The sequence below is a fragment of the Canis aureus genome, chromosome 11 (genome assembly GCF_053574225.1).
Source record: "Canis aureus isolate CA01 chromosome 11, VMU_Caureus_v.1.0, whole genome shotgun sequence".
NCBI lineage: Eukaryota > Metazoa > Chordata > Mammalia > Carnivora > Canidae > Canis > Canis aureus.
This window is the reverse complement of record NC_135621.1, coordinates 52,231,387-52,257,239: the sequence shown is the minus strand read 5'-3', so window position 1 is coordinate 52,257,239 and position 25,853 is coordinate 52,231,387. Positions and strand designations below refer to the sequence as shown.

Genomic DNA, 25,853 nt, shown 5'->3' with positions numbered 1-25,853 from the left:
ATGCAGGAAACCTCAGTTAAAATTCCCTGCTTAGGGCAGCCTGGGTGGCTCAGCAGTTTAGTGCTGCCTTCGGCCCAGGGTATGATCCTGGGGACCCCGGATCAAGTCCCACGTCGGGCTCCCTGTATGGAGCCTGTTTCTCCCTCTGCCTGTGTCTCTGCCTCTCTCTCTGTGTGTCTCTCATGAATAAATAAATAAAGTATTAAAAAAAATTCCCTGCTTAATTTCACTTCCCTTATAGTCCTGTGACACTGTTTCATCCCTCTGGGTGGGAGATGGATCCTGGCATCTGCTACTTCCCCTCTTTTTAACGAGAAAATTTTGTTTTTAGAGAAAAGTTCAGGAGTGTGGCTGGGAGTTGAACAATCCCAGCATGAAGTAAAAGTAACCAAGGTCTAGTAGGTAGGTCCTAGTGGAAAAGGAGAGGAAAAAAAGGGACGGTGTCAAAGGACATCAAGGAGTAAGCTGTGAGCAGGGGAGGATGGGGGCCCTGGAGATTTGTGTGCCCTGTGGCCAATCCCACAGGAGCAAGGCAGGAATGAGTAATTCCACTGGACAGGAGTCTTTTTTTTTTTTTTTTAAGCTTTTATTTATTTATTCATGAGAGACACAGAGAGAGGGGCAAAGACAAAGGCAGAGGGAGAAGCAGGCTCCACACAGGGAGCCTGATGCGGGGCCGGATCCCGGGACCCCAGGATCACGCCCCAGGCCAAAGGCAGGTGCCAAACTGCTGAGCCACCCGGGGATCCCCAGGACAGAAGTCTTAATCATGGGAATCCTATGTGACCAGTGTGTGCAAGAGCAAGTGGCTGGGATCAAAGTTGCAAGAAGCCTGGAGCCTGGCATGGCTGTAAAATGGCTGTTCCTGGGCAGCCCCAGTGGCTTAGTGGTTTAGCGCTGCCTTCAGCCCAGGGCATGATCCTGGAGACCTGGGATCAAGTCCCACATCAGGCTCCCTGCACGGAGCTTGCTTATCCCTCTGCCTGTGTCTCTGCCTCTCTCTCTCTCTCTCTAATAAATAAATAAAATCTTAAAAAAAGAATGGCTGTTCCTTGGAGTCAAACATCTGGACATTTTCTGGAAGTCCATCCACCGATCCATCCATCCATTCTGTAAGCATTTCATTGATTGATTAAAGAAATATTGATTGAATAACTACTATGTCCCAGCCTAGGTGCTGAAGCTATAGCAAGGAAAAAAACAGACAAAAATCCCTGCCTTAAGGAGCTTGTTTTCTAGTGGGGAAGACAGATGACAAATAAGATAAATAATTGAAAATTCAGTAGGTTAGACAGTGATGAGTGCTAAGGAGAAAAACAAAGTGGGGAAGGAGGATACGAAGTGAAGAGGGAGCTATGATATTAGCTCCATGGAAGGCCTCATTGAAAAATTACATTTGAGTAAGCACCCCAGCCAAGGTGGCAAGGTAAAGAGTTATGCAAATGTCCGGGGGAAACGTTGAAATCCTAAGGAAGTGCAGTCTCCATGGGCAGGAGCAAGGAGGGCATGAGCCTCATGAATTTCCAACTGCATGAGGACCCAGCACTGGAGTGGGGGTGTTTATTTTTTTTTATGTTTTTAAAAAGATTTTTATTTATTTATTAATGAGAGACAGAGAGAGACACAGAGAGAGAGAGAGAAAGAGAGGCAGAGACAAAGGCAGAGGGAGAAGCAGGCTCCATGCAGGGAGCCCGATGTGGGACTCGATCTGATCCCTGGTCTCCAGGATCAGGCCCTGGGCTGAAGGTGGCGCTAAACCGCTGAGCCACCCGGGCTGCCCTGGAGTGGGGGTGTTTATTCTGCAAAGGGAAATACAAAGCGTGCCCCTCATGTGTTTATAAATGAAAACTGAGGATCATAATGAACTTTATTCAATAAATACAAAACATACAGTTTCAAAATCATCATCCTATTGCATCTTCTTTCTAAAAGATTATTTATATAAATTACAGAGCATAGTGCAGAACAAGACCTTAACAACCATCTGGTGTTAGTGTTTTTCAAACCTCCTGGAAGGTAAGAATCCACGGGGCCGTGTGGTTTTAAAGATACAGATTCCAGCCATCCATACATTCCCTCCGCCATCCAGGCAAGAGGTTTGGGGTTCTGTACGGTTAACCAGAGCCCCTGGAGATGCTGTGACAGGCAGGCTCAGACACAGACGGCTCAGTCTTGTGTTTCACAAATTAGGAAATCAAGGTCTAGAGAGAGGAGATGTCTTGCTCAAGGTAGAACCGATCAGACAAGCAGAGCCAGAAATAGTACTCAGATTTCCCAACTCTTCCAGGTTAACAAAAATTTCTGCACAGCACAAAGATTGCTTATGATGGTTAAACTTGGGATGCAACAAGACACAATTCAAAAACAAACACCAGAGCAGACACCTGCTGGGGGAAGCAGATGTACCTAGGATGAATAAGCGGCTATAACAGATCCACCAAACTCAGCACTGAGCATTCAGGCAGCCAGATCTGCCGGGGAAGTGGGCTGCATTATTCCGTTCACAGGGTGCATTGAAATGATCCACAAGAATTTCATTTGATAAGAAGTTTTTCCCTTTAACAAAAAATTTTAAAACCCTTCAAACCTTCAGTCTCCTATTATGAAAATTACGGGAGAAAAGGGCAAAAGGAGAGATCTAGCCTCCCCCAGTGAGAGGTAGTTCTTCCACGCAATGGGCCGTATGTGGGCGGTCTGGAGCTCACACCCAGAACGCAGTGTGTTTGAAGGGACCCCAGGACAGACTTCCTGTAAACAGGTCTTTCTCTGAGGCTGCCCAGTGTTCTTCACGGGAATGGGCTGTGGGCCCTGAAGCGAACGATGTGACCATGTGATCTGTGACCTTTGTGTCCCCATCAGAAAAGAAGAATAATAAAGTGATGGCTCCTAAAGGAGCGGGCCAGACAACTTCACTTCTTGAGGCCCCTTGCCCTTGTGGCATGTGACTCAGAGCCCCGCTGGGCCAGGCAGGAGCAGTTTGTTAGGGGAGGGGTGTGTGTGTGTGTGAGAGAGAGAGAGAGACAGAGAGAGACAGAGAGAGAGTATGTGTGTGTACCCTGTGTATGTTCCTGCCACACACACGGGAACTCCAACACCACACTGCTCCTACGTTGTGTGGCTGTGTGATTACATCTGTGATTGCAGCCGCTCAGGCAAACAGGCCTCTTGGGGAAAGAAGTTTCTCTTTCCAAACCTGCTATACAGGCCTACAAGGAGACACACAATTGCCTTTGTCATTTGTTCTTCCTGTTGGGGACAAAAGCCCTTTCAGCTGCTGTGGAATGTACAGAAAGTTCTGTGCCGAAGGGCTGCTGGCCCTGGCCTGGAACTCTGTAAAAGGGGATCGGTGTGGGGAGCTGGCTGCTTCTACCTGAAGCTTCTGTACCCTGCCCAGCATGCCAGCCTGCCAGGTGCCTGTGTGACAGCAAAGTGCCCCCACAGTGGCCTGCAACAACCCACCCTGACTGTGGGGCCCTGACATTCTGATGGCCTGTCAGCAGGCAGGTGTGGTGCCAGGCATGGGGCTTTGCTAGCTCTTAAGGCTGCTGTGGTGTTACCGCCACTGTGGAGCTAAAGGGACTGGTCTTCAGACAGGGAGGATAGGGGAGGACAGAGCTGAAACAGAGGAGCCAGGTCCCTACAAGGAGGGGAAGAAATAGAAAAGCAGGACAAGTAAATACCTCATGGTGTTTACACTTTCATCCAAAATTTAAACGGAACAACAACCAAAAAATGCAACTCAGGCTTTGTTGGGGGGAAAAATGAACCAGCCACTACAAAACCTAATAGTGGCACAAGTGGCCTTTTTTCATTGCTATTTACATCCCTGGGTGTTTCCTCTGTTGCGGAGCCGGGAGACTCCGCGCAGGGAGACCTGTTGCCAAAATGCTGTGGGCCTAGGCTATTTCAGGAGGGCAGTTTTCCCAGGTTGCTATTGTCTGCATTTTTCTAACCAGGGTTGGGCAATTCACTGGGTGCTGAAGCCAATGGGTGTTGAACTTTGCTCTAGTTTCAAAATGTAAACGAGCAAGTGCCAGTGGGAAGTGCCCAGGAACTGGTCTGAGCAATCTGCCCTGCGGGAGCCCCAAACACAGGCTCCTGGAGAGGGCTGGCGAACAGGCTTGAGTGTTTGAAAGCAATGGGCATTAGGTCTGTCAGAGCCTGCGTCCCTGGGGTGGATCGCACAATCCCGTAATCTTCAAGCAAGGGAGGAAGAAAGCAGAGAGGGAAGCGGAGGGGAGAAGGGTGTGGGGAGCAGACCAGCTTTTATATGAGATCTTGTTTAAACAAGACTCTTATCAAGGAGTAATCCTAAACTTTGGTCTTTCTTATTACCTTGGCTCCTTGGGGAATGGGTGTGTGACTTTTGGGTTCCAGGAGGGGGATTAAATTGCCTCTTAGTGATAAGAGCCACGAGAAGCAGATAAGGTTGACAATGGGGGAGGAATTCACTTGTGTCCCAGGGGCATGTTCTTTGCTCCCCAGTATCTGGATTCATGTTGTCTACCGCACTTGGTGTGCACCAAGTCTGAGAACCAAGCTGACATCAAGTTATAGAGCAGCATTTGATGGCCCCGTCATGCTGTAGGTGCTAGGGATGGCGTTAGTAGGGTGGAATGAGCCGCACTATGGATGTGCAAGGAATGTCCAGTCCCATGGTGACCATGTGGGTGCCATGTGGGTGCAGGGCATTAATTTTAAAATCCCTATTACATTGCTATGATGTGCCTAACACACTGTTAGATGCTCTGGGCAAAACCTCAAGTGGTTGACACATAATTAAATGTGTCTCTCTGTGTGTCTCTCATGAATAAATAAATAAAATCTTAAAAAAAAAATAAGACTCTGAGCCTTGCCTTGCCCTTCAGGTGCTTATAACCTAAAAAGTAAATAAGAGAGTTCCTAAAATATGACATCACTGGACCTGGTTATTTCTGATAAATGTGTTACAGATGTCAGAGAAGGGCAAAAACCCTTCAGGCTGAAGTCATTAAAGAAGTCTTCAGGGAAGAGGGGGAAGACCTAGGCCTTAGGGATGCACCTGGAATTTAGTAGGTGATGACTTTCTAGCTGGGAACAAATAGCAGACACAAGGACATGCAGGCAGGAAGGTGGCAGGCATGTTTGTGGGGTGCCAGGTTGCTCTGGCTTGGCTTTAGCTAAGGTTCCACTGGGGAGTCGTGAGAAAAGCGGCTGGAGAGAAGGTAAATCAGTGCTGGGTGGCAGCCTGTGGAGTCTAAACCTTACTGTGTATGCAGTGGGGAGCTAGAGAGGGGTTTAAGAAGGGAGCGGGATGTGCTCCTCTGCCTTCCAGGAAGGTGATCAGGGCTCACATATTTAATGATGTAGAAACCTACCATCACCAGAAAACCTACCATCACCAGATCGGCAGAGACTCTCCTTAGTTTCAGCTTCTTGCCATCCAGTATGCTGGAGGGCAGGGCTGTCCAGGGTGCAAAAAAGACCCTTTCTCCATTTTGCCTACTCTTGGAGCATTCAGAATTGGCTGGGGAATGACCTGAGATTGGGGATATGGCTAGGGAGGCTGCTGCAGGTCACTGAATAGAGCTAAAATGGGTCTGGAACTGCTCTGCTCCATATGGCAGCCACTGGTCACATGTGGCTATAGAGCACTTGAAATGTGGCTGCTCCAAATTGAGGTGTGCTAAAAGGGTAAAATATATACTGATATCAAAGACTTAGCACAAAAAAGATGTAAAATATCAATAATATTTTTAATATCTTGGGGTAAAAATGTTTTCAAAATTAATTTCACTTGTTCCTTTTTACTTTATGTAGTGACTAGAAATTTATTTTTTGCAACTAGAAAATTTATAATACACATGCAGCTCACATTATATTTCTATTGAACAGTCTAGAAAGATAGGGACTAGGTGATTTATGACTTGGTTAATTACTAGGGCCATAACTGTACACCCCATATTAGCCTGTGTGGAGTGTGGGGCTTCTGAAAAAGCCACACTTAGCGTGCCTGGGTGACTCAGTTGGTTAAGTATCTGCCTTCAGCTCAGGTCATGGTCTTTGGGTCCTGGGATCGAGCCCTGCATTGGGCTCCCTGCTCAGTGAGGAGTCTGCTTCTCCCTCTCTCTCTGTGCACACATGCTCTCTCTCCCTCTCCCTCTAATAAATAAATAAAATATATTTTTTTAAATAAATAAAATCTTAGAAAAATAAAATCTTAGAAAAAAAAAAAAAAAGCATCCAGGCTTGGATTTGAACCAAATCAGCATTATGCTCAGGATAAGACGTTAAGGGAGGAAATGGTGTATGATTGTGTGGTCAATTCTCCAGATTTCTCCAAAAGCTGGTTTCAAAATTCTGACTTTCTCCTGAGGTGGGAAGATTGTAGGACACTACAATTGGGGCCACTTTGAAGAGCAAGTCTTTACCCATGAGAGTAAAGGGAGAAGCTTCTAGGACATAGGGGGTGCTAGGTCATGGTTTCCTGGACCTTCTGTGGGTGTCATCTTGGATGGGCCTGCCTGTGAACACTACCAATGCTGGACGGTTAGCAACTGGTAGAGAGTCTGAGGTCAAGAGGCCTCTGAAAAACAAATTGTACGTGAAGGAAATGCATCAAGCTGTTTTAAAAGCTTGTCTCAAGATTTTGGATAATTTTTTTCCTGTTCTTTAACTTTCTACAGGGAATACATAGGCAAAAGAAACCTTTTTTTTTTTTTTTTTTTTTTTTTAAGAATGAGAGGGGAACTGTCATAGGTTTTCCAGGTGGCAGCTGGTCAAGAAGGGGACACAGACAAGACAGCTGCAAGTCCCTTGGCTTGATATAAAGCAAATCCTGATGGAGACAGGATTTTTTTGTAAAAGACAGGATCTTTTTGTAAAGGCTGGAGAGGCTCCATCAGTAGCCCACATGGGCAGGTCTGACTGTTCAAGTTAAGGGGACTCAGGAGACATACAGAACTCCATTCAACCTCTTGTGTCCAAGGTACCGTCCCTGTGTCCTTGGCAGGTTATCTGCATTTCCAAGTGTTAAATTCCTCATACCCCACTGGTAACACGTTTAAGGACAGTAAATACTAGATAAATGCTAGCTGTCATTGCAATGGAATTCAGCTTCTCAAATATTCATTCTAACAGTAACAGAATGACATTTTTAAAGTTTCCTAGGCTTCAAGGTGTATTTCACCAGCCCTTCTTCCCAGGTAACACTGGAAGGGAGCAGGTTGCAGGAAGGCAGCCTAGGAGACGAGAAGCTCCATGGTCACCTAACCGCACACAGCTCTGTTCCAATGCCCGACATTCCATTCCCCATGTCAGAAGCCCTGAGGAAAGTCTGTGGTTCTGGAATCTCTAATTAGGAAAAGCCAGAATAATGGTAAACATTTTCACAGGGTTTTTATATCAACAACCTGCCAGTCACAGAGGGCAAGAAAACAATACATCAGCCTCTAAACATCCCAGCTGTTGTTAATCAGGGGCTCGAGTTGGCTTGATGCCAGGTCTAATTGGACCGCATTTCACTGTTCAACTTTGGGACACAGTTGTCGTTTTACTGGTAATGGGTTCAATGTTCAGAAGGAAATAGGGCACTTTCCCACCATTCTTGGTGTGGTTTTTTTTTTCCCCACTTTTTTTATGGTGCTAAAATACACATAACACAGAATTTACCAACTTCATAATTTTCAAATATACAGTTCATTGGTCTTAAATTCATTCTACTTCCTGTCTCTATGGTTTTGATGACTCTAAGTATCTTAAAAAGTGGAATCATATAGCATTTGTCTTTTTAGCTTATTTCACTTGCCATAACATCCTCAGGATTCATCCACATTGTAGCATGTTGTAGAATTTCCTTCCTTTTTATTTTTATTTTTTTATTTTTATTTTTTAAAGATTTTGTTTATTTATTCATGACAGACACAGAGAGAGAGAGAGGCAGAGACACAGGCAGAGGGAGAAGCAGGCTCCATGCAGGGAGCCCGACGTGGGACTCGATCCTGGGTCTCCAGGATCAGGCCCTGGGCTGAAGGCGGTGGTAAACCGCTGAGCCACCCGGGTTGCCCCTTCCTTCCTTTTTAAAGCTGAATAATATTCCATTGTATGTATGTACCATAATTTGCTTATCTATTCACTGGTCGATGGACGCCTGGGTTGCTTCCACATTCTAGTTACTGGGAATAATGCTGCTTTGAACATGGATATACAAGTATCTCTCTGAGACCCTGTTTTCAATTTTTTGGGTAGTGGAATTTCTGGATCGTATGGTAGTTCTAGTTTTAATTTTTGGGGGAACCTCCATACTGGTTGCCATAGAGCCTGTACCATTTTACATTCCCTCTGACAGTGCACAAGGGTTCCAATTTCTCCCTATCCTCACCAACACTTGTTTTCTGTTTTGTCAATAGTAGCCATCCTAATGGGTTTGATGTTAACACTAAACTGCTTGAAATCTTCCCATGTGTTTTTGTTTAATATTTTTATTTAGGTGGTTCATCTCCATTCCAATGGCAGGCTCTTGTTAATTCTTGGCTTGATGCACTTTACCTGTTTTTTCTCCCCTAGTGTCATGTTCTAGGCATGCTGTAGTAGGGGCTGGTGAATAAAGACCCCACCCACAACTGGACCAACAGGAGTCTCATAGGAAGATGGATTCTCTATGGGCTGTGTAGGTCACTGCCACAGGGGCATGAGCATGGGAACCCTGATGGCACATGGAAGAATGAAGCGAATTCAGGACAGACCTGTTGACCCTGAGAAAAATTACACACAGATCGCACACACTATCACCATGCCTTAACCCAGTAGTTCTCAGGCCACTGAACAATTCTGATTGATCCCCAGAGACAGTTGGCAATGTCAGAAGACATTTTTTTGGTTCATAACTAAGTGAAGAAGACAACTGGCAGTAAGGATACTTTTGGCATCTAGTGAGTAGAAACCAGGGATGTTGCTAACTAACCCCAACTATAAGAAAGCCCCATCTTCCCACCTTTACTTCCAACAGAGAAAGAATGATCTAGGTCAAATGTCGATAGTGCCAGGGTCCCTGAGTTAAGCTGACTCAGTGGTCAATGCCCTCCATCATATGCCCCAAACCCACATGTCTAACCGTCACTCCCCAAATGCATTTCTGCTTCTCACAGGCAGACCCTGTCCCTATTTCTAAACTTGCCTTTCTTAGTTTTGACCTCTGTGTCTCCCTCTGCTTGGAATGCTCTCCTGTGTACCTCTCGGAACCCTGTCTTTTCTTCAAAACTCAAGCAGCTCCTTTGCTGTGAATGTGTCTTCAACCTCCCTAGTTGTGATAATCTCTCTGACCTTCCTCTGAGGCAAGAGCAGCTATTTCTCACTTGCAAGGCCCAGGAGGATAGCTGTTAGATGATATCTGGAGTGTAAGCTCCTTGAGGGCAGGAACTGGGGCTTAGTGTGTGTATATACATATATTTGTCCTCCATAGAGTTTAGGGTTCTCACTACAGACCTGTTAAATAACTACACAGCTACACTGTCCAAAGTTTTTCCTTGCTGTTCTATTGAGAGGTGTTTCTGTGCTATAAGAAATATGGAAGAATGGTAGAAAACTGGTAGGCTGAGGTTTGGAAATACTTTTGATGAAGTAGGATTTGATCTGCATACCTAGAGATGGTAATTTTATAAATTTCCAGCTCATTAAATTAGATAAACAGCTACTAATTCTTCACATAAAATCTGTGATGACATACATGAATAAATAATAATGTAACACTGCCAAACTACATGCCCAGCAGTAGAACAGCAGGGATCAAGGCTGACATTCTTCATTTCCCCAGTGTCAGGACAAGAGATTTACCAGTCTGGAGGAGTCTGGAGGAGTGGCCCAGCCCAATCTTTATGACCTTATAGCATTCTATTCCCTTTGATTGTACTGCAGATTTGAGCTGAAAAATCTGTGTGTGCGTGTGTGTGTGTGAGTGTGTGTGTGTTTGTGAGAGAGAGTGGGGTTGCAGAGTTGGAGAAAAAGAACTTCAAAAAGGAAAAGAATGAGCTGCAGTGTCAGGAGTGAGTGTGAATTGCAGTTCTATTATGTCCTAGCCATGAAACTTCAGGCAATCTCTTCAACTTGCTGAGCCTTAGTTCGGTTTCTCATCTGTAAAGTTCGGTTTCTCATCTGTAAAGTGGTGCTACTGAGGATTACTTAATGCAGACTGGCTGGCCCAGTGTGGTAAACTGGTAAATTTACAATGTTATTTTTCTCTGTATCACTTCCCTTCCCAGCCAACAATGATATATGATAATAATAACACCAGCAATAACAGCAAAAATATCAATATTATGATACTTTGAATTTATTTATTTATTTATTTATTTATTTATTTATTTATTTTTGATACTTTGAATTTAAAAGAATCTTCATATTCATTTGAGTTGCATCAGTCTCTTTTTAAGTAGCTGAAGTAAAGTAAATCCCATTTGTCAGATGAAGGGACAACTCCAAGGGCAGAGTTGCAGGTAACAGAAATAATAGTTACAATTTCACATCTGCAAATCTAGAAATGGGTTGTTTCCCTGCAAACTAGCTTTCCTTCCCTACAACTTTTTTTTTTCCTTTTTCCTTTTTCCTTTTTTCCCTTATTCTTTTCATTTTAAAAAATATTTTTCTTTAAAATTTTATTTATTTATTTATTTATTTATTTATTTATTTATTTATTTTAGAGAGAGAGTGTGCTGAGGGGAGGGCAGGGGAAGAAGGAGAGAATCTCAAGCAGACTACACAGAGCACAGAACCAGACACAGGGCTCGATCCCACAACCTGAGCTGAAATCAAGTCAGATGCTTAACTGACTGAGCCACCAGGTGCCTTCTTTTCTGTTCTTTTCTTTTCCTTTCTTCCCTTTTTTTCCTCCCACCCTCCTTCCCTCCCTTCCTTCCGTTTACAGGTGAGTGGGAAGGAGCATCATGTTCCTTCCTATACGTTCTTTCCTTAGGCAATCTCAACCACACACTGGTCTATAATTACCATCTATATGTAGATGACTCATAAAAAGATTTTTAGAGCTTCCCTCTGAGTTCCAAGCTGGTATAATCCAGCTAGCTCCCTCTCTATTCACCATCAACTCTTAGAGTTCTCAAATGCACCCCAAGTTCAAGTTTGAATCATTAGATGCAAATCTAATCCTATAGTTCTCTTACTTCAAACCCTTCGATTCTTCCCATTGTCCTAAAGAAAAGGATCAAACCAACACAGCCTAGTATAATGTTGTGTGCCATCTTGCCCGTCACCCCTCTGGCATCACCTTGCGCAAGCCACCTATGAAAATTGACATAGAACCCCAGAAATGGTATGAGATTATTTTATTTTATTTATTTTTATTTTTTTTTAATTTATTTATGATAGTCACACACAGAGAGAGAGAGAGAGAGGCAGAGACATAGTAGGCAGAGGGAGAAGCAGGCTCCACGCACCGGGAGCCCGACATGGGATTCAATCCCGGGTCTCCAGGATCGCGCCCTGGGCCAAAGGCAGGCGCTAAACCACTGCGCCACCCAGGGATCTCTGAAGATTATTTTATACTGAAGACATTTGAGATTCAAGATGCAGAAATAAGGCTTCTTAGAGCTCGCCTTATCTGACTACATGCAGAAACTTTTGGGAGATGGAGATGCCACAAATTCCCTTTTCAGGGTGGCTTTTGTTCCTAGGAAGGAGATCCAGAGTTAACCTACCATGAACTCCTTCTCTAGGGGAGTTTTACGACCATGAAGAAGTCAGAAAGCCTACTTGTAAATGCATGGATATTATCACAAACTTCCTTATTTCCCATTTGTTCTTCCAGAAATCCACTTGTTTCTTCAAAAGAAACTTATTGTTCTCTCATAGAGGCCTTCTAACTCTTTTCTCTACTAAATGAGGTTTATGAGCCTCTGACTTTAATCATTAATCAAGCTACTTCTTTTGTAAGCTCCCATATATATATGTGAATAATTTCTTCTGTTAAGCTTTCTTTTGTTAATTTAATTCACAAGCCCCTAGTACTGAACCTAAGAGGGTAGAGGAAAATATTTTCTTTTTTTTTTCTTTTTTTCTTTTTTTTTTTAAAGACTTTATTTATTTATTCATGAGAGGGGTGGGGAGGCTCCATGCAGGAAGCCCAATGTGGGACTCGATCCTGGGACTCCAGGATCACACCCTGGGCCGAAGGCAAGTGCTAAACCACTTGAGCCACCCAGGGATCCCCCCCCCCTTTTTTTTAGGAAAAGATTTTCCACCCTGACATGTCCCTTGATCTCTGTGCTCAACTGCATTGGTTTTCTTTTAGTCCCATGTTTCTTCCTTTTATAGACTTCTGTCTATACATTTTCCTCTTCTAGGAATGCTTTTCCCTTTCCTTGGCACCTATTTAATTATTCTCATCTTTCAGAACTCAGTTCAAATAGCACCTCCCTAAGGACCTTCTCTGAGATTCCAATCTTAAGTTCTCAGGGCACCTTGCAATTGTTCTTTGTAGCACTTCTTACAATCATAATGAAAATTTGTAGGCTTATTTAATTAATGTCTTCTCCCCCAGTGGAAGCTTCTTGGTGGTAGAGATCCTATTATTGCTCACATCATATTCTAAGTTCCTAGTACAGAGTGGGCTCTCCAGAAAAATTAATTACTGAATGAATGAATGCATGAGACTCTATGTATGACAGACAGAACCTCCAAGATACCCCTTTCTTTCTTTCTTTTCTTTATTTTTTTTTTTAAGATTTTATTTATTTATTCATGAGAGACACAGGCAGAGGGAGAAGCAGGCTCCATGCAGGGAGCCCGACGTAGGACTTGATCATGGGTGTCCAGGAGCAGGCCCTGGACTGAAGGCAGCACTAAACCGCTGAGCCACCCGGGCTGCCCTCTTTTTTTTTTTTTTTTTTTTTTAAGATTTTAATTTATTTATTCATGAGAGACATAGAGAGGGAGAGACGGAGAGACAGAAGCAGACTCCCTGTGGAAAGCCCTATTGGGAGGGGGGGGGAGGTGAAGGGAGAAGGGGGACTCCATCCTGACCTGAGCCAAAGGCAGACACTCAACCACTGAGCCACCCAAGATACCCCTTTCAAACAAAGACATGTGGAGCCCCCACATCACAGTTCTTTGAAGGCCATTCAGATAATTGGGGCAAAGCAATTTCAAAATAGCCAATGCTAGTGTGGGCAAAGTTGTTATTCTATAGGGACAAATGTCCTCGTCATGGATTAGATGACAGTTTATCTGAGAAAGGTTGACCCAGAAAACCATCCTGTAACATGCAACATGCATGAGGGAATCAGATCAAATCTAAAAATAGCTTTATCATTAGAATTGAAAACACTTTAGTGAGGACTCAGTCTCTTTTCTTGCAACCTCAACCCCCATGGAGCTTTTTACCCTTTTTATTGAACTACAGAATCCCAGGATGGTAGTGCTAAGACATGATCTGGTCCACTGCTCTCATTTTAAAATGAGAAAATTAGGTCCAAAGAGGCTTAGCAACTTCTCCCATATTATGCAGGTAATCATTTGCAGAACCAGGGCTCAGACAGGGACTACCTGCTTCTCCTCCACTGTGGTGTTTGGGTTCAACACCTCCTAGATTTTAGACATCTTGGGTGCTGAAGACCCTGCAGGATTTATGTTTTTGTGGGTCACCCAAATGGGAGGCAGTAAAGCTGGATTTATTTTCCATTTCTTTGGCCCACTGTCAAAATAAGCAAAAGTTTGGGTAGGGGGAATTTTAGCCAACCACTCAAAGTCCAGGGGAAGGATACCAGGGGAAGGAGTGGAGCCTGACTATAGCAGCATGGAGGGCAGGAGCTTGGATTCTAAGGTTTGGTCTTAGCTTTACCACCTGATAGCCTGGGCTGTCTCCTGGACAACACATGCATCTCTCTTAATATTTGTTAAATGGGTTAATAATACTTGGGCTTCAGACTATTGTGAGACCCAAATATAATGTGTTAAAGATGTTTAGCCCAACATCTGGCATCTGGTGGTCAATAAATGGGGTTATTGTTCATTGCCATCTTAGTTCAAACTCATAAACAGTTATGGGAGGTCTGCTTTAAAGGCCAGCAGTTGGGAGAGTAATTACTTGGGAGGGGAAAACTCAACCCTCGCTCTAAATGACATAGTCTCTTTAGATATGTTAATACATTTAATCAGGTTGCAGTCAAGCCCTGCTGGGCAGCTGAGCCTCTTTCATTGACTTTGCATATCTACTCTCTGATCCATTAGTCACAGGGTTTACAATTCACCATCTGGAGCAATCCTACTTCCTTCATTCCCAAATTCTCAAGTAGCTTATCTGTGTAACACTGAGCACTGACAAAGAGTACTCAGGGTTAGGAGAAGATTGAAAGAGTCCTCTTTTAAGTCTCTGTGACCATGGTATAAAAATTATTTCTAGTTGGAATGGAAATATTTTGAGTTCCTGAAATCCCTTATCTACGTAAATGCAGAGCCTCCCAAAAGAACTCAAATGTCATAAATCTTCTCCCCAGGAGCCACTCTAATCTTCCCAGAGAAGTCAGCACCATGCCCAAACACACTGTCACAAAACTATCCTGTCTCCCCATTCATTCCCTTAAGGTCCCATTTATTTTTCCCATACCATGCCCTTCTCCCTGTCCCCGGCTTCACCTCTTAGGATAGTATATAAGCCCCAATTTCTAATCGCCCCTTTGAATAATACTGCTCTGTGAACTCCCATACATACGTGATGAAGATCTTTTCTTTTGCTAATCTCTCCTGTCAGTTTAATTCACAGGTCTCAAGCTTTAAATTTAAGAAGATAGAGGTAAAGTTTTCTCTCCTAACAAGATCATGGTGGTACCATGCTGTTCATAAACTAAAACCCAAAACAAACAAAAAGCATAAAATAAGCATAAGAAAGTATACTTTATTCTATTTTTTTCTATCAAACATTAGATTCCTTCAAAAGCATTTTCTTTTGTAAAGATTTTATTTATTTATTCATGAGAGACACATGGGGTTGGGGGGGCGGTCAAAGACATAGGCAGAAGGTGAAGCAGGCTCAATCCCAGGCCCAGGACTCAATCCTCTGGACTCCAGGATCATGCCCTGGGCCAAAGGCAGGCGCTAAACTGCTGAGCCACCCAGGGATCCCCTCAAAAACATTTTCTTTGGTGCCCCTGATTTACTAGTTCCTAAACACATCTGCTATCGGGGAATCCAGCCCTGAGCATTGTTGTTAGTCCTAATTTTACAGACTCAGGAGGGACAGGCTAGGAGTTCCCAGCACATGACTGGTAAGGAGTGGAGTGAGGAAATTCGCAGCCTGTTGAAGGAATCAAAGCTTCTACTACATGCCATTAATGAACCTGTTGGACTGTTTCCAGGTCTCTGTGATCAAGGGCACTGAGACAAACATCTGGCATGAAGCTTTGGGCACACGCACCTCTGAATACTTCTGTACAATAGGTTTTTAGCAGCAGAATGTTGAATTCAAAGCTCATGAACACTTTCAACATCTGACTGTATTTTAAAATTATCTGGTAATTTCTCATTTCTTAGGAATCAGAAAATCTAGCACTTGAAGTTGCTTTTACTTGTGGTTGTTGCTTCTACTTTCCAGAAATGAAACTTTGTTCAGGGAAAATGATATAAAACTTGGAAACAAGGCAGAGATGTGATGTTTTAATATCATCTGAGAATGTGTCCTAATAGGTCAAACTAGCTCAGCTGATTAGCTGAGGAATATAACTTCATTTAATGGACAATTGACTATTATTGTAATTTTAACAATTTCACAGTTTCAGAGGTCCTGCCCCCTCACAAGGACTCCCTAAAACAGAGCAGTCCTTAGATCAAGAACCTCATAGAAAACATAAATTTAAGATACTTTGTATTTCCCCGACCTTCCGATTGCTTCAACCAAACAGTGAATTTTTGCCAAGATATGGCAAATTTGGATCATTTTCAGAGCTCCTATGTGTCAAAATCTGGTGATACCTACCTGTTGTGGATAAAATGTCTTTGTCTTTCAAAAATTAGAAACAGAAAATGTGGTTCTCTAAGTCATGCCTGTCTGCCTGTTAGAAACTGCTAGGACCTGGGGCTGCCTTTCAAAAGGCCTAGTCTGGGCCCCAGAAGCACTGACCAGAGAGAAGACCTGTTAGACAAAGTTGGAAGTTAAATGCTCATCTTCTAGCTTAAAGGCTGGGAGCCTGGGGAAGGCTCTGTGGTACCACTATTGTGCTGGGAAGTCTGTGAAGTTTCCAAAGGAGAAGTCCAGACCCAGACTTGCAGGCTTCTGTCAACATTTCTTTGTGTAAGGAATTCCATGGGAAGGAACCATGAAAGGGTGGATGGGGAGAAAGAAATGTCCCATATCTTCTGCTGGTCCAGTTCTTCACTGTCAGAGGTGTTTACCTACAGAGGTTTATTTTTGTTTTTTGTTTACTGTAGGCACATGTGTTGGTGTCTGTATTTTTGTCTGACCCGTGGCTACAGTTGGAGCACTGGAACTTGTGATTCTTCTCTGTGCATCTAGATGTGAGGAAAACTTTTGCCCTTCCCCACACAGGTAAAGTAACTGGCCACATATGATGATCTATCTGTGTATCTGTGATTGGCTTTGTTGAGGGAAACTGGGTTAACAGATCACATGAATCTGTCGCTTGTACTTGTTATGGGGCATCTCAGGAGAAGTAAAAGAAACACAAGTAGGCATCGAGCGAACAATTAGCAGTCTGTTCTAAAAATGAATCTGGGATTTTAATTTTTTTTTTTAATTTTATTTTTAAGGGGATCCCTGGGTAGCGCAGCGGTTTAGAGCCTGCCTTCGTCCCGAGGCGTGATCCTGGAGTCCCGGGATCGAGTCCCACATCGGGCTCCCTGCATGGAGCCTGCTTCTCCCTCTGTCTGTGTCTCTGCCTCTCTCTCTCTCTCTCTCTCTCTCTCTGTGTGTGCCTCATGAATGAATAAATAAAATCTTTTAAAAAAATTTATTTTTAAGTAATCTCTATACCCAAAGTGGGGCTTGGACTCACAACCCTGAGATCAAGAGCCACAGGCTCTACTGACAGAGCCAGCCAGGTGCCTGAAAGCCAGGATTTTTTAAAAATCAGGTATGGTAAGTCATGTAAAAATGGAAACAATTGTCATGAGAAGTTCACACTCACAGATCTCTAGAAACGAGGCTAGGCATGCTATACAGGGCTACATGAGGAAGCACTAGGACTGACCAGATTTGACCAGGACAGACAGAAGCAGGGAGTATGACCCAAAGCCTTTATCCTGGTTTTCATTGGAAGGAATGGGTAAGGCAGGGTAGATATATTGAGTAAACTTAGCATCAGGGGGTTTGAGTAATTTTGGTGAGCTTGGGGCTATAGTCAGTCCCTAGTTCTCTGATACCTAGCCCTGAGGTGGTTTTGGACTGGGTAAATACTGATATGGTATGTGAGAATTTGATAAGAGATGTCAGGCTCTGACCTGGTTGGCTTGTATATCAAAGACATTCTTATAGAGGAATGTTTGCTTTCTAGGAATTACTAGCCTGGAGAGGGCCAGTCTGTCCAGGATCAAGGCCTCAAATGCCAAAATATTTTGAATATGACTACAGAAAATAAGAAAATATAGTCAATACACAGTTGTAAAAAAGTACTAAGATGAACTGCCAGAAGCATTTTTAATATTTGACAAATGGACGCAGAATTATATTTGGATCCACATTCACCAATACTCTTAGGAGAGGTGAATCCTTGAACAAATAAGACTACTCTAATATTGGGTGCTTGGGTGGCTCAGTCAGTTAAACATCTGCCTTCAGCTCAGGTCATGCTCCCAGGGTCCTGGGATGGAGTCCAGCATTGGGACCCTGCTCAGGAGAAAGCCTGCTTCTCCCTCTCCCTCTATTGCTCCCCTTTCTTGTTCTCTTGCATGCTCTCTCTATTAAATAAATAAAATCTTTTTAAAGAAAAGACTGATTAGATAATTTTGGTTTAATAACAATGCTATGGCTTCATCTTCATTTTATCACGGTGTGGGGTATAATATAATGTACATCTCATCTTAGCAAGATTCAGGGTTTTTTTGTTTTGTTTTGTTTTGTTTGGAAAGCTTAATTAATTTAAACTCTACAATTTTTTGATACTGGTTTTATGGGTTAGACAAATTATCATTGCTTCCAGAAAATATTTAAGATTATGAGAATATAATTATTTTTAAGTTATATTTTAAAGCTAAGATTGTCATTTAACTTTATACATAACTGTATATGTTTAAATAAATATATATACATACGTATGAATATTAAAATGAATAAGCAAGATAAATTATGAGTGACAAAGAGAAGATGTGTTGTTCAAAATTGATCTGCTTTTCACCAAAGGTAGTAAGAAATTATTTACCATCTGTGTTATTTTCCTAGAAAGCACAGATCACTTATGTCAACTGAATATTCCTCCTCAGAAGCCCATTGATTTTTGGGACTACGACCCAAGCCAAAGGCAGACCCTTAACTGACTGAGCCACCCAAGTGCCCTGCAAATATATAAAATCTTAAAAAAAAGTTTCTCACTTCTGAAAGAGTATATTACACGATGATGATGATGATAATGATGATACTTTTTGCTGTTTATTTTAAAATACTACATTGTTACTTTTAGTATCCAGCTATCCAAGCTCCAACTACCTTTTTCTCAAGTACCTATGCTTCCATTTAAAATGAGGACTCAATCTCCTCTGATAATTATTCCCCTAAAATTCAAAAGAAAGCCAACAAGGTGTTTTTTGCACATGAATCTTATTTGGCACTTTTTTAGATGCTCTTTGGTAGCTACCAAAAAGTCTACTTTCCTGCTTTATAAAAGGAAAGGTGCTAGAAATAATTAGGTATGTTTGATAATCTCCATGTTTTTATTTTATTTTTTAAATATTTTATTTATTTATTCATAATAGACATAGAGACAGAGAGAGGAAGAGACACAGGTGAGGGGGAAGCAGGCTCCACGCAGGGAGCCCGACGCAGGACTCGATCCCAAGTCTCCAGGATCTGGCCCTGGGCTGAAGGCAGGCGCTAAACCACTGTGCCACTCGGGCTGCCCTGTTTTTTTTTTTTTTTTTTTTTTTAAAGATTTTATTTATTTATTCATGAGAGGCACACACACACACACACACACACACACAGACACACAGACACACAGACACACACACACACACACACAGGCAGAGGGAGAAGCAGGCTCCATGCAGGGAGCCCCAGGTGGAACTCCATCCCAGGTCTCTAGCATCAGGCCCTGGACTGAAGGTGGCGCTAAACCACTGGGCCACCCGGGTTGCCCAATCTCCATGTTTTTATGACTCAACTGATAGTGAGAGCTGTTGTGTTTATTAAGCTCATCACATGGGAAGAAGTGTCAACAAAAAGGAGAAGACTCTCTTGAGTCAGTTAGGAACAGGTAAAGTGCAACTTCAGTAATTGTTGACCTTCCAGGATGAAAAGCAACTACAGTGTTCAGGTACATAGACATACAGTAACTGTCAACAAACTAATTAAAAATTTTTTTTCCTATGTTTAAAATAGCCCTGCTAAACTAGTAGCAATTGTAACACACACTTTACCAGATGGATTAGAAAGACCTTGAGATTTGTCAATGTGTCAAAGATCACGATACATATAATATAATATAATATAATATAATATAATATAATATAATATTACTACTTCATTATATATATATTATATATATTATATAACTACTTCATTATAATATATAACTACTTCATTGAAGTAGTTATATATTATACCCAGTGGAGAAATCTACTCTTCATTCTGGGATCTTCGGTTGGTCACTGTAATAAACTAAGCAGTCATTCAGTTTTGTCATTAGCACCTGGTTTCTACTATCCCTTCACTTTGTCTAAAGACCTTTGCTATGAGCTATAGGTCAGAAATGGAGTCTTTTGAAAGAAACATTAAAAGGATATGTAAAGAACTCTACCAGGTACTCTTAACAACTGACACACACATACACACACACACACACACACACACACAAAACTTACGCTATGAGGAACAGACTTTCCAGTATGACATCTGGGAATCTGAAGTGTTATCTGGATACACATGAACAGGGTGTATATGCAAAGATGCTGTGGTAGGGGCACCTGGCTGGCACAGTTGGTGAAACATGCAACTCTTAATCTTGGAGTTGTGAATTCAAGCCCCATGTTGGGTGTTGACACTACTTAAAAATAAAACATAAAAAAATACAAAAGGACGCCTGAGTGCCTCTGCAGTTGAGCATCTGCCTTCAGCCCAGGGTGTGATCCTGGAGCCCTGGGATCGAGTCCCACATTGGGCCCCTGCGTAGAGCCTGCTTCTCCCTCTGCCTGTGTCTCTGCCTCTTTCTCTCTGTATCTCTCATGAATAAATAAATAAAATCTTTAAAAAAAAATGATGCTGTAATAGACTATACAAAGTTCACTCAGTTTCATTCAACGCTTATTCCTTCCTAAGACATATAACTAGGAAACTGGATTTATCTATTGAGTGAAAAGTCTTCCTAACTGGCTCACAAGGCATGGTTGGAGGCATCCCTAAGGCTGAGGGAAAAAGGAAAGAGTTTGGAACTGCTAAAACTTAGAACTTGGACGAGGGGTTCTGTGGAACTGAAACTTAACCTCTGAGGAGGGGCTGCTGCCTGAACACTCCTGGTGTCTCTGAGGGGGGTACGGTGAAGGTGATTCTGCTGCTCCCTGGAAGGAGCTGCCACTGTCAGGTGCAGATACATTGCTGGTGTGACATTGTCAGGAACAGGTAGCAAATAGGAAGAAGCAAGCCCTATGTCCCTATCCAGCCTTGCAGGCTCCCACAGTAAAGCTTATCAGGGAGTAGCTAGCAAAAGAGAAAAGTGTATATAGTCCCAGTCAGCAGCTAAGAGCTATTAGCTTAATAATGTGCACATCTAGCTTTTCCTATTTTCTAATTTTCTAATAAATGAACTAGAGGGTCATTTCTTTACATTTCTCCTATTTGCAGTTATTTTCCCCTTCAAGGGTTCAAGCTTTTGGTTTTGATAATATTTGATTATCTTCTCTATGCAAGGCAACCTTCCTGTCCATATTATAGAAGCTGGGGCTTTTCAATCATCGGGTTCTGTGATACATCATAGCCTCCTTATTAAGGCCCTAAGGTTGTTAAGAGGAAGTGATGTGTACCATCCCCTACAGTGCTGCTACAGGGGCTAGGACCACAGAAGGGCTGAAAACTTACAGAGTGACTGGTTGATGGATGAGTAATGTGGTTTTACTTAAAAGGATTACTTCCCAGTCATCGTCTTTGCTCTCCTGCTCACACACAACTTGGCTTCCACTCCATACTCCACATGCGGCCAGTCGAGAATGATCATCCACTTCATCTCTAGGCTGGGACAGGGTGATCATCTGCTCATATGACTAGGTAAAAGCACATCTGCTGTCATTAAGCTTGGAAACAGGAGTGCTGCAATGGGAATGGAATTCTAGCAAGTTCACTGGGGTAGGCTTGCAATAATGGTTACATTGCCTAAATACCAAGAAAAATACCCAGGGGGGAATTCCATGACCTGGGACTCCTTGTGGTCAATCCAGAGCTATGTAGCTGATTTCATCCTTACAGAACACAGTATCTACTTTTTGACTGTACTCCAACAGCAGGGTACACCACTTCCTGGGGGAATTCTATGGTGACAAGATGGGGGGACGGGAAACATCACTTACAATCACTTTGAACACAGCAAGATTAGGTTTCCTCAAAAAATTCTCAATGCAAACAACCCAAGTGTCCATCAATGATGAATTGATAAACAAAATGTAGTATAACCATATTATGGAAACTTGTTGAGCAACAAAAATAAATAAAATATTGATTCCTGCTTTACAACATGGATGAACCTTGAAAACATTATGCTATGATAAAGAAATTAGTCACAAAAGATCAGATGTTGTATGATTCCATTTATATAAAATGTCTGGAATAGACAAATCTTTTGAGATAGAAGTTATATTAGTGGTTGCCAGGGGCTGGGGGAAGGGAGGAATGGGAGAAAAAAAAACCTGCTAACAAGACTGTGGTTTTTTTTTTTTTTTAAAGATTTTTATTTATTTATTCATGAGAGACACAGAGAGAGAGAGGCAGAGACACAGGCAGAGGGAGAAGCAGACTCCATGCAGGGAGGGAGCCTGACGTGGGACTCAATCCCGGGTCTCCAGGATCACACCTCGGGGCTGCAGGCTGCACTAAACCACTGCGCCTCCAGGGTTGCCCAAGACTGGGGTTTTTTGGGGGTGATGAGAATGTTCTGGAATTTGATAGTGGTGATGGTTGCCCAACCTTGTACTAAAACTCACTGAAGTACTCTAAATGGTGAATTTTATGGTACATAAATTATGTCTCAGTATTGTTTTTTGAAGATTTTATTTATTTATTCATGAGAACACAGAAAGAGAGGCAGAGACACAGGCAGAGGGAGAAGCAGGCTCCATGCAGGGAGCCCGACGTGGGACTTGATTCCTGGTCTCCAGGATCACACCCTGGGCTGAAGGCGGCGCTAAACTGCTGAGCCACCTGGGCTGCCCTATGTCTCAGTATTTTTATTTTTATTATTATTTTTTTAAATTTATTTATTCGTGAAAGACACAGAGAGAGAGAGAGAGAGAAAGAGAGAGAGGCAGAGACACAGGCAGAGGGAGAAGCAGGCTCCATGCAGGGAGCCCGATGTGGGACTCGATCCTGGGACTCCAGGATCATGCCCTGGGCCGAAGGCAGGCGCTAAACTGCTAAGCCACCTAGGGATCCCCTGTCTCAGTACTTTTAAAGGAAAAAAATGATTCTGTAAAAAAAAAAAAAAAAAAAATCAAAGCCATTCCCTATTGCCATGAGTTTCCCAGATGACTCAGTGAGTAAATGGTATGATGGCTTTCAACATTGAGCATTTTATAAAATGTGGCAATGGCAACAGATTTAAGAAGCTGACAGCAAATATGGGTTTTGCAGTGCTCTTCCCATAGAAGTCTGCAAGCAGAGTTGATTTCATCTTCAAATTGGAAGGTCTATTCAGATGATTTCAGAAGTTGTGACAGTATGTGCCCTGTCCCCTAGCTAATTGTGATATTTCTTCCCAGTAGAGATGATCATCTATTTAGACTATAAGTTACTGAAAGACACATCGTGTTTTCTCCATCTCTCTTATATGTTACATATGTAGGAAATGTAGACAAATTTCTTTCCCTTTCCTCTAATTATATAGGAGGGAAAAAATCCGTTTATTTTTAAAGATTTTATTTGTTTGCTTGTTTATTTATTTACTTACCTACCTAGAGGGTGCATGAGCTGAGGGAGGGGCAGAGGGATGGAATCCCAAGCAAACTCTGTGCTCAGGGCAGAGCCTGATGCAGGGCTTGCTCCCATGACCCAGAGATCATGACCTGAACTGAAATCAAGAGTTGGCTGCTCAACTGAGCCACCCACATGCCCCTGATTGCTTATTTTCTTTAAAAAAATTTATTGACTCATTTGGGAGAGAGAGAGAGAGAGAGGGAGAGTGGGAGCATGCGTGTGCGCAAGAGCAAGGAGGGGCAGAGGGAGAGCATCTCAAGACTCCTTGTTGAGCATTGATCTCATGACCCATGAGATCATGATCTGAGCAGAAATCAAGAGTCAGCTGCCTAACTGACCGAGCCACCCAAGTGCCCCTCCACTTATTTTTAAATAGATGGAAGCAACTGCTGCTTCCATCTCCTTTCAAAAGAGCAGGGTACAGGAATTCATATCAAACATAGTTAGGAAATTCGCAGTCCAGCATCCAGGACCTTTTTCTTTTATATTCTTTGATTGGGCTGAAGTACAGAGCACTTGAACTTTTCCTCCTTGTCTTTCTACTTTTTGCTGCCTCTGAATTCAATTTAGACTTCTAGAAGCTCCAGTTAGAGAGGAGACGAGGAGATGGAGAGGCATATGTGCCAAACAGAGATCATGTGCCCATCACTGGGACTATGGATGCCTGGGCATTCCATCCCACAAGAATTAGAATAATCTGGCAGGGCTCCAAACAGTTCTCTATGCTCTGTCCCATTTTGCTTTGACGATTGGCTATCTAATGCTGTGTAACAAATCATCCCTAAACTTACTACCTTACAACAGCACCTATTTACTGTCTCTAGCTTAGCTGAGTGGTCTGGCTCTGTCTCTTGAAAGGTGGCAGAATCAGATGTCAATCAGGGCTGCCTTTGCATGACTTGGGTGGAGGATTGACTTCCAGGCTGGCTCCCTCACTTGGTGGCAAGTTCATGTTAGCTGTTAGCTGAAAGCCTCTATTCATCACCACAGGGACTTCTCCATAGGGTTGCTTGGGCATCTTCACATGATAGCTGGCTTCTTCTAGGGCCAGTGATCCATGACAGAGCACAGGGCAGAAACCATAATATCTTTTATGATTTTATGACTTTGCCTCAGAAGTCTCATTCCATCATTTCCATGACATCCTATTGATCAGATGGACAGGTCAGTTCATGGTAGGGTGGGGACTATCCAAGAGTATGAGTATCAAGAAGCAGAATCATGTTGCCATTGTGGAGGCTGGCTGTTACATAAGCCCTAAGATAAAGGGCAGTTTCAATTAAATTAAGTGGGAATTCCTCTCTATACCCCCAACACAAACCCCAAATCCTGACTGGGATACCTCCAAAGAGGCATATTGTACCTCTCTGCAGAGGTTCCAGGGTGATGAGGAGGGATTAGACAGAGGGAGGAAAAACCACTGAAGACAGTCGAAGAGGATTCAGATTTATTCATCAAAAACAAACAAACAAGCAAACAAACAAACAGAAAGGACTTCATTAGAGTCTATAAATCAGGAAAGGGCTGGAAGAAAGCCTATTTTTCCAAATTACAGGAGCATAGAGGTGGGCTCCCTTTTTAAAGCCAGAAAGTTGTAGGAATAGTCAAAGTTTCCTTGCAATGAATCTCACTCAGTACCCTGCAGTGATTCAGATTGAGAATGTAGACATCACCTTCTGAGAAGAGGTCAAAAAGTTTAACATGTTTCCTCCCAACTGCTCCTTGGTAGTCTCTCTAGGTTTGAAAACCTGCCCTGGAGGTGCTATACACACAGTATCTCAAGTGGCCATGAGACTTGGTCCTATTTATGCTGGGGTCCCAGGTGGCCTTGTTAGCATAGAACAACTGAAGGTAGGTTGGCAGGGCCACTCTGCAGCTGTTTTCTTTCTCTGTTGTTTTAGTTGGTAGGTTTGGTCCTGAGGTTTCCTGGGTGGGGTTATCTCCCTAGGCCAAACCAGCTCTACAGATCTGGCTCAGATTTGAGGTGGGGGCTGGATCTCCCTCTTCTACATAGTTGTGTCTTTGAGAGACCAGAGTTGTTACAGGGAGGGGGGTGTGTGTGTGTGTTGAGCCCCTAAAACTCCGGTTGTTGTTTCCAGTCTGGATATTACGGAGAAATTATTGCCAATTGAATTATACTTTGGTTGAGTATTTGTGTTTATATTTAATATAAATACAGTTGATTAAAATGACTTGTGTCATGAGTAGGAATGCAGAGTTTGGGGAGAAATTAGGGGAAAATGGAAAAACTCCTTCCTTCCCAAAGTTCTTGGGCTTTTTTATCCCTATGATTCTGAATTATGTTTTGTGATTTATGTCCACTTGTGCTTTCTTTGTTCCCAGGACCAGGATGGAGGCGCTTGTGCTCTCAGCAGCCACTTGGTGCCTCTCTAGGTGCAGAAGGATGAATCTCTTTATGCTACGCTTTGGAATGACTGTGTTTGGTCCTGAATAGGAGAACTTAAGAGTTGTGGGCTGGTCATAAGAAAGTTCTGGGCTTAGCCCTGCTCTGTCCTCAGCCAGCCTTGTA

General features: G+C 42.8%; 2 long non-coding RNA genes across 8 annotated transcripts in view; one reads left to right on the top strand and one right to left on the bottom strand.

The window, feature by feature from the left end:
- Positions 1-25,853, bottom strand: part of LOC144324097 (uncharacterized) — a 126,917-nt gene that overhangs the window by 10,632 nt on the left and 90,432 nt on the right. The gene's annotated exons all lie outside the window — the stretch shown is intronic.
- LOC144324098 (uncharacterized) overlaps positions 1-25,853 on the top strand; it is a 45,488-nt gene that overhangs the window by 10,134 nt on the left and 9,501 nt on the right. For 2 of the 3 annotated variants that reach the window (XR_013389499.1, XR_013389498.1), the window contains exon 2: positions 16,408-16,525. This is a non-coding gene — a long non-coding RNA (uncharacterized LOC144324098). Of the gene's footprint in view, positions 1-16,407; positions 16,526-16,746; positions 17,910-25,853 lie in introns of those variants that run through there. The other variant, XR_013389497.1, reaches the window with a different exon arrangement.